The sequence below is a fragment of the Lathamus discolor genome, chromosome 2 (assembly GCF_037157495.1).
Source record: "Lathamus discolor isolate bLatDis1 chromosome 2, bLatDis1.hap1, whole genome shotgun sequence".
Lineage (NCBI taxonomy): Eukaryota > Metazoa > Chordata > Aves > Psittaciformes > Psittacidae > Lathamus > Lathamus discolor.
The window spans coordinates 131316252-131326129 of record NC_088885.1 but is presented as its reverse complement, the minus strand read 5'-3'; positions in this window follow the sequence as shown (position 1 = coordinate 131326129).

The window sequence follows — 9878 nt, the reverse complement described above, 5'->3', positions numbered from 1 at the left end:
ATTTAATGTTCATTTCCAAGATGGTGATACTTGCAAATATTGGCCTCCTGGGTTTCTTCTAAACAACCCTAACTAAACCTGATAAAATGGTATTCTAGCAGATGAAAATGTTTAACCGCTGATCGCGTTTCATTTTCATGAACAGTGTATGAACGTCATTCGGAAAAGGAATGAAAAGTAGAAAAAAAGTAGGGCAGAAGAGTAATTTCAGAAAATTGGTAACAAAAAGCAATTTTTTATCTCCCACAAAACCCCATATATACAAAAGCATTAAATCACGCACTATGGCAATGCACTAATTTACCCTTTTCATTTTTACCAGTGGTCAATAACTATTTCAGGTACTTCTAAAAACTTTTTTTTTTTTTTTTTTTTTTTTACAATTTTGAAAATACAGTATGTTGCTAACTCAGAAGATGACTTGTGTGGCAACTATAGGAAAAACAAAAAACAAACAAAAAAACCCGAACAAAACAGTCATTCATTAAAACAAAAATATAGAGAAGGTGGTAACAGATTTCTATTCAATGAGGCTGTAGCTGCAGTTACGGACAGGACAATCATCCTGCACTCCAAATTTCACCATTACAAAAGTTTGCTATAAACTAGAAAGTGTCACCCAATTAGAAACTTTTATAAAGGAAGTCTTGAAAAAGAAAAAACATAAAACCATTTGCAGCAAGCCTCCAGGTCTTACTTAGATGTGCACTCAACTTTGAAGAATCAATCTACACATAGTTCTTGGCCAAACTGTGCTAGTGCTTAAAATGAACAGACTCTTGCTAAAACTGTGTACTTTAAATTGTCCTGGGTTATCTTCAACTTTTCAGACAACCCCTCACTGCACAGCACCACAGGAGTGAATTAGTTTAAAGCACATGACATCCTCCAAGAAGTACAAAGTTACTATTAGAGCCTTGTTTCTGACCCAGAAACTGAGGCTGCCTTTATGTTACACAACAGATGGTAGCAGGAAATCAACATTAAAGCATGCATCTTACAATTGGCATTTAGCACTGTTTCCAGTTTTTAAACGTTTTTCCTCTAAAAAAAAAAAAATAGAATCAAAGCATTGTAAGAATTGCATTTTTGTATTCTCTTATGGATTTTCAGATTAAATATCTCAATATACCTGTAAAAGGGTTTTTTCTTCTAAATATCAGGCCTACAAATTCACCCTGGGGAACTGGAAGTCAAGCTGGGCTGTTTGCATCTTAAACATTAGTACCAGAAATAAACACTTCACAAGACAAATCTCTCACTTGTGCTTCTGCAAATTCCCTACTTTTAAATCAAGCTTTTAGTTTTGAACATCACATCAGGTTAATTGTCTTAAACAGTTCTCAGAGCCAATATTTAAAGTTGTTGGAGCTCAGACTGGAGGGCTAAAAGGTTTAACTGAGCACTGCTGATGCAGGGACTTTGGGCCCTGATGAGTATTGTCCTACCCAGGGTCTCTGTTACCGGTCAGCTCTATTCTGCACACTCTTGCTTGAGTCTTGAGCAGGAACTGCCGCCATGTCTGCTTAATAGCCTCCAAACTCCTTTGGCCCTCATACTGCTGACTCAGACATCTCTTCCTCCTCTTCTTCACATTTTCTCCTGCAGAATAACATGGATTATATCTTTAATAAATAAGATTTCCCCTGAAGACAGGTTGCAATTGAGTAAGTGGGGAACTGAATTACCTTTCCAGCCCAGAGATGAGTATCAGTGCTTCTGTCCCTCATGTACCAATGCACACTCATGGCAAGACAGCATCGCAAATCCCTCCAGCCATGCCTGCCCTGCTAAGTGTCCACTGAACCAAAGAGTGAGGAGTCTCCTACACTGGAGATATTCAAGGCCCGCCTGGACAAGTTCCTGTGTGATGTACTGTAGGTTACCCTGCTCTTGCAGGGGGGTTGGACTAGATGATCTTTTTAGGTCCCTTCCAACCCTTGGGATTCTGTGATTCTGTGATTCTGTAAATCACAGTACATTCCCCAAGCCGTGCTCCACATGCTTATACCTAGGTCACTTGTGCCACAGTAATCTATTTCCCTAAGTGCATGCTGACAATAACACCAGTCCTTCTGATCCACATATAGCCATATTACATGACTGCAAGTCATGGTGGCACTTATGGCAGGGGACAAAAGTTAAGCAAGAGCAGGCATGCCTATACTTAGCTCTCCTTCCTGATACTAAGCACACGCTTTGCTCATGCTAAAAATTTGCAGAGGCTCAGTTATTATTCTCCTGCACTCCTCAGTGCTTGCAGAAGGCTGCTTCTGCCTTGGCTTTGGTTCAGAGACTTTGGACAAGTCTGGGAACAAGTGCAAGCTCAGACCCTCAAGTGGCAACCCAATCTAACCACTGCATACAGCTTTGTAAAAAATGGATTCATTTAATAGGTAAGCAAAAGAAAGTATTGCCAGACCTGCCAGTCAGAGACATTTCATCAAAACTAATTTCACCTTTAAGTCTTGTCACTGAATCTTTTGTAAGGCCATTGTTTGCAGACCAGCTCTAAAACACTGAGGCAGAAATTCCAGAAAGCCCAGAATTCTCTACAACATAGAAGAAAAAAAACCTGTTTGTGAAATACCTCCTAGTGAAGCAGACAATGTCTTGACTGAAGGAAGCCTCAGAGAAATATAGTAGATCACCCTGCATATTTGGATTCACAAAGCTCCACAGCAATACTGGTATGTTTCTGAAACAGCTGATGGTGAGCCATGCTTATTTATTTGTTCAGGTCTACAGGTTCAAATTGCCTCAGCTAACTTACTTGGAACTAATGCCATTATAAATGTTTGCAAATGTCAGAGATTATCCTCTTGGTTGATTTTATATTACTTACTCTTCAGTGCTTTAAAATGATACAGTGCTGTCCTATTTAAAAGTAGACTTATTCCAAGTACATGCAAATGCACCAAATTCAAGATTTTCCTATTGTTTTGAAGTTTCGTGAATGGCAGAAACAACCCACATTATCCTGCTTCTAGAAAGGAAGTTTCATTGTACTTTCACTGCATGTACTTAGAGAAAAAAAATCTGCAACAAATAATAACTTTAGATTGCTGATCTTAGAATATTAAAGTTCTTACCTATCTATCAGGAACAGGCATAATTAAATATAGAAGTTGTAGCATGCACTGAAATCTACTGCAGTTTAACCTCCCTTCCCCAGAGTTATCAAGAAAGGAAGACAAAGAGACCAGTAGCACTTCCTAGGAGTGAAGACTGAATGTTTGCTATGAAAACATTCCCCCCGCTATTTCATCTCTAAACTCCCTTTCAGCAGAATACTCACATATGGAAAGCTTATGAAAATGAATACAGAAATTATACAAAAAGAAGTCCAGGTCAGGTAATAATACAACCACTCTTGTCACAAGCAACACCTACAATCACATAATGGATTCAGACTTACAGCATATTATGCTCTATTTTTATTTCTGAATTTTAGGTACATTTATGCTTTGCTTGAAATATAAAGCAATATATAAGAAAAAATAGGGGCCAGAACGGTCAAAAGACACAAACCCAAATCTTATTTTAAGCACTAAAAATTACACAGCTCTTCTGTACTTGGAATCAGCATGAGCCTTACTACTTAAAGAATAAGGCTGTAGCCAAGATATAACAATAGGCATTCATGTAATCAAAGTTCGTGCATTTTTCTGCTTCTCCTTCCTTTTATGCTTTAAAAAAAAAAAAAAAAAAAAAGAAAGAAAAAACCCAAACTTACTTTTCACCCTAATAATTAAGGATGTATATCACTGTAAATCCTCAGTAACACACTGCAGGACAACAACCCAATTTTTAATCCTAAAATAATGTGAGCAATAATCTAAACAGCAGCACACGTATTTTTCTGTCAAACAACTTAAAGAAAATCAGGTTGTACAAAGGCAAAAAGTAGCACTGAAACAAAAGAGCAAAGAAATTACTTTGAAAGAGCACATATAGAAAAGCACTTCTATAATTTTCATTGTCCAAGAACTTTCATCAATATTTGGATTTATCAGCTAAGGGCTAATGTTTGTGATGACACTAGATATAATCTAGGAATAGCAGCCTCACTGTTTGGAGCGGGTAAATGAGGTGACAGACAATCAGGGGCACTAAATCTGAAATTATGCATTTGCTGAGAGCATCGAGTGTTCCAGTATTTGAGCAAAACATCCTACTAAACCAATCTCACTGCAACACATACTTTGTCCAAACTAGGCAGAGCTTATGAAAATCTTAAGACAGATATGCTTAATTACACTGAGTAAGCCACTACATTGTCCAGAGGAATTCCATATTTATAAAAATTTTCCCATATGGAAATTCTGTTTACAATGGCAACACTCCTAATCTAGATACCCAGGTATTAAAAACAGTCCTTTGTGAATACAGCTAATTCCATTATAAAATACTGCTTCTATTATGACAGTAAAAGAACCCGTTTTGCAGTATAATGCACATCTTCCAAGGAAGATGTGAGGGGTCCACTCGAAAATCTTTTTGGGTGATGACAGAAAGCAATACTTCTGACATCCAAAAATGATAAATATGCAAGACACAATATAAATTCTTTATTGTTGCCTCATGAATGAATGAGAACATGAGGTTTTTTACATGCTGGATGAGTTCATAATATCTCCCTTATGGTTTATTTGAACTTTTCCAGAGAAGAATTATTTGCCTGGCCACATTTTATTACTTATAGGAAAGATTAGAGGGAATCTTCCTTCCTCCCTGAGACATATTGCATGCCTCTGCCAATGTCTCCTGAACACCCTTCTTTTGCAGGAGTCTTTCTTAGAAAATGGCAAAGGTGACCCCATGTAGATGAGGGATGAGATGCAACAAAAAACCTTAAGCATCATTAGCTATGGAGATCACACCGTTTTGGGCAAACTACCAAAGACGAGCGAGCAGCCTGATGGAATGTTCAATGTACTCTCACCAAATGTAAGAGCGAATCAGGAATATGCCTTTGAGAAATGCACATTGCAGGATCAGCACAAATGCATACCCAGCATACCAATTTAAAATGCCTTCCTAAATTCATGGAAAAGCAATTTCCTCATTTGTTTCTCTGAAAAAAGAATTGTTCTATACAGACAATAATGGATATTAAGAGCTTTCCTAGGGCTGCTAGCTTCAACATATTATGCAAATGACAGAATTCATAACTTTTCTCCATCTAAAATGTAATTGTAACTCTTCTCTGTGATATAGTAATAGACGATCCTTCTCTGCAAGGTGCAAGGGGAAGATCCTAATCAGGTTAACCTGAATTTTGACATTGATTTGCATAGGAAAAATACTGGGACCCTGACTACTTATGCATGAAACAGCAGTTATCTGCCTCCAAGACATTTCCTACATTGGCACTGATCTGTCACCTTGGATGACTCTCTCAGCTTCCAAATTCAGCTTCTAAGTGGTCTGATTTTCACATCACTGTTCCAAAGTCATCAGCTATTACCAATAACAAATATAACATGACAACACTGCTCAATGTCTCACTCTTCAAATGCCCTTAGTAATTGCCATCATTCAATATTTAGAATTATGCATGCTGGGAAAATGTAGCTCAAAAGTATAGTCTGTTAGGCACAGGGGTTCCTCTTAAAACTTTATTCTTGATTTCTCAGAGGTAATATGAGCTCTGTGAATGTAAATGCCTCAAAACAAATACATTTCAAAGCAACGTCTTCTTTTACAGAGAACGTCCTTGAAAATATAATAGAAGAAATTTTGACCTAATTGCCTTCTGTTCGCCTGCTACCGGTAAAAGCAGATCATACTCAGTCCCCATTACTTAAGCCATTCAGGTATGCCAACATCCCATTAGAGTTACTCCCCAGCTCTTTAGCTAACTTTGCCAACACTGCTCTAGATTACAGATAAGAAATACTGACAAATAATTACATGTAATCACCATTTGTGTTCTTCAAGGTGTGTTATCCTGCCAACCTGTTTTTTCCTTTCCAGCTCAAATATTTCTTTTAAGACAGCTTTTCTTCTACAACAGAATTAGTTAAGCCCTATTTCCCATTGGGCTTAAATGCAAGCAGCCTGATTTTGATGCCCTTCCTCACATAAATAACACTTTTTCACATAAATAACACTTTTTCACATAAACAGATCCACTGAACTTGGTAATAGTTGTACAGTAAGGTATTATGTGAAATTGAGCCAAGGTGAGAGAACTGAGCCCTTTCTGTTCAAATAGGGCTTAATTCTCAGGTACGCACAACTACTTCCTGTTTACACTGTTCCAGCAGCATAAAGGGACCTTGAAATGGGTGCAAATATGACTGTCAGATCAAAACACAGCCCATCCAACACATATTTCTGTGTACCCATACTGCGAAGCCCTTAGCACAATGTGAGTATGGAGACACGGGTCGTGTTCCTGTGCACAGAAGATAGACAATGAGTGACCAAATGGGTATACATTACCTGATGTCATCAGGAGTAAAAACAATACAACAGTCAGTGCTCCACTCTTTTATCAGAGGTTCAAATGGGCAGCCACAGATCCTTGCATAGAATAGGGCAGAAAGTAAAATGCCCTATAACAGCAGCAAATGCAACCCTCAGACCACCAGTGGGAGTCTCCAAGCTCATATGAGCTTTCCAAATGCTTTTGATTACAAACTTTATTAAAAGTCATATTGGTCTATCGCAAATGTTGAGACATGACTGACCAAAGAACCATGGCTCAAAATTTAGCAAGAGAAAAGCATCACTAAAAAAAAGAAGCATCACCTGAGAAGGTAGCTCTGAAGGAAATTAATTCATTTTCTATCAATGATACATAATGCTTATTTAGATCAAGGCAAAAAGAGTTAAATATGAACCAGGTATAAGGTAGAAATGTGAAAGTGCCCTTTTGGCAAGCTTCTCTCCTAAAAAGACTGATTTCACATCACCTGACTGTTCAGCACCTTTAGGTGAAAGAAAAACAAAAGCAGTATTTTAGCCTGTACCCTGAAATCTTGAGACTGTGGCTTGGCCAGTCATCTGAATGATCAACTCACCATCCCTCCACTAGCAAATATTTGACAGGGTGTTATTTTACCAATGCTAAGAAGCTGATGTCTCAATTCATTACAGAGAGGTTCCAAGACAGAAATCTTTTCAGACTGCAGACAACATGAACAAAAGTATCTAAAGAAATCTTTATGGATTATTAAAAAGGAGGATAGATATTTCCATGCATTTGACCGGAGCTAAATTTCTACAGTCGCTGTCCTTGAAAGCACCCTCTGTTTGCATGGAGGAAAAAAGTAGAGGGTATTTAGTTGTATTAAATGCAAATTTATATATATCAGTGCCTTTACTCTGCATTAAACCATGGTTTTTTTATATACTCCAATGGAAATTAGTTAATGGGCTGAAACATATCACAGAATCGTAGAATAGTTTTTGAACTACTATGCAATTATTACTATTGAAGAGAGTTTTGTCAGAAATAATACGTAGCCATTTATTATGTCTCTTTCCTTTTTGGATATTAACGTATCTGAAGATCAGTTTCATTTTAGTTTGCTTTAGTTTTTAAGGGTTTGAAAAGAAACAGAAAATAAAGTAGGCAAAAAGAGAAATGGATAATTTTTCAGATGATACTTAATTGGAAGGATAGCCAATGATGATAGAGAATGCAGTCAAGTACAGAAGAGCTTTAAACTAGATGCCCCAGCAAGCAGACAGCACATGCAGCTGGATAAGGATAAAGTTAGAATGAGACTAACAGCAAAAAAAACCAAAAAAAAACCAACCTGCAAAGCCTCAAAACTTTCTTTTTGAACAGAAAAACTAACACTAAGCTAACAGAATATGGAGAAAGAGATGAAAGAGAGCAACGTACGTTGATAACAGCTAACATGGCCACACGCTTTCCGTTGCAAAAAGAAGCTTGCTCTGAAAGTGGGACTAGTTATTCAAGATTCAAATTCTTGCCTACATAAACTTAAGAGTTCATAATGGAAGGTGTAGTTGCTGGTCTTTAGGGAAAAAGTAATTTTGAAGAAGAGTGGACATACTGCAGATGAGATAGAAATCTAAAGTGTTAAGGCAGAATAGCTATGAACAGGATCTAAATGTCTTGAAAAACAGCCAAATTTTCCCAGCGTGATTAGATCCAATTAGTGCTAAGCTTTCATTAGAAACCCTTTTTTAAAAAAAATGATAGGTAATTTATTACACACTGTCCCTTTATTATGGTGCCATTATAGAACAGCTGGGTGCTTTAAATTTATTGCCTTTTATTAAAAAAATCCTATTGAAAATATAAGAGCTAGCTTGTTGCACCTTTCAGCACTAACTCAGCTACAGGAAGACGGCAATTTTGTCACCAGGAGAAGTGCTTGAATTATTGCGCTGCTCTCAGTGTGGCTGACCCTGCATCTAAGTAAATCTCACTGGATTCATCAGCAAATCACCTAGCATGCTTTATTAAGTACCTACCACTAAATTATCTTTTAGGGACCCACACTGAGATTTCATTAGTCCTATTTCCAACCTTTTATAGTTACATTTGAGATTGCTTGAATCTTTCTGTCCTTTATGGGGATTTTCGAATTCAGGAATGAGACTTAAAGGAAAGCTCAAGTGCATTTGTGGAAAACCTGAAGGGAGATGACAGATTTTTTTAGACCACCCAGAAATATAGGATGCTTCATCCTTTTCTTTAATGATACCAACTAAAATTGTACATAACAATAGGAAGTTAGCACAGAAAAAGCTAGTCTTCTAATGTAGCACAGCTTTGTGAGAGCATTATTCTTTCACTGCTGAAAAGCAGAGGGAAACGGTAGCCACACTGTGCTTTTCCTTAAGAGGTTGCTGAGATATCTGCAGAGATTCATACAATGAGACTGATGTCGTAAATTACAAAACAGTATCTAATTGAAAAACGTAAAGAGGTATTTCTGGAAGCCAAAGTGAGAACAGACAGTCTTTCAGTGCATTTATCTAAGCAATCGCAATTCACAATTCCAGTCAACACAACCAGTAAAAAAAGTATAATTGAAGAAAGTCACTTGCTGCTTGTTTAGATACATTTAATAAATAACAGGGGGTGGGAGAGATGTCCTAAAGCAAGAGTGTTTATATGTTGTTTTTCACCAACATATTTTCTTTCACAAATCCTGGCAGTGGACAGGCTACATAATATTCTCTGCAATACAAAAAATACACACAGCCGCTGGGGTTAGAGGCAAAGATGGGCCTTCACCCAGAAATCAATCATGTTATGGTTAGCTACCCCTTTTTTCATCAGCAGAACTGGCTGTAGAGCAAACATCTGGTCCAGGCACATGTCTTTAATAAGACATGGCAATAATTTGTTTTCCAGTTTTACATAACATCCAAATACATCCAATAACATCCAAACACAGAGCACAGCTCAGAGTAACCATTCGGGTCTGTATTTTCCTTCAGGGAAAAAAAAAAAATAAAATTAGAGCCACAACCAGAAATAAAGCACAAGGGAGGACTTGAAAGATACAGCTGAAAAATTTATGTATAGCTTACAACTGTTTGCTGACAGAAAAGAGACAGTTGAGTCTGTACTCAACTTCAAGAGATCTTGGTGGTAGTCTGCGCGCATGCAGAACATACCTACCACTGTTCACCTCTAATTCAACACTGAATTCTTAAGTGACTTTTTTTTTTAGGGGAAAAAGTACTGGTATTCCTAATTTGTTGATTTAGAAACTGAAATAGAGAGCTAAGTAACTAATTTGAGGCCCCAGAAAAGAAGTTACCTGCAAGTTTATACTGCACGAATTTGTGGAAAGTCTGTGCTCTGAGTAACAGGTAACACTGCCTTTTGACTTCAGAGTTAAGCTCCATCACTAACCTTTTAGGCATGAATATTTAAC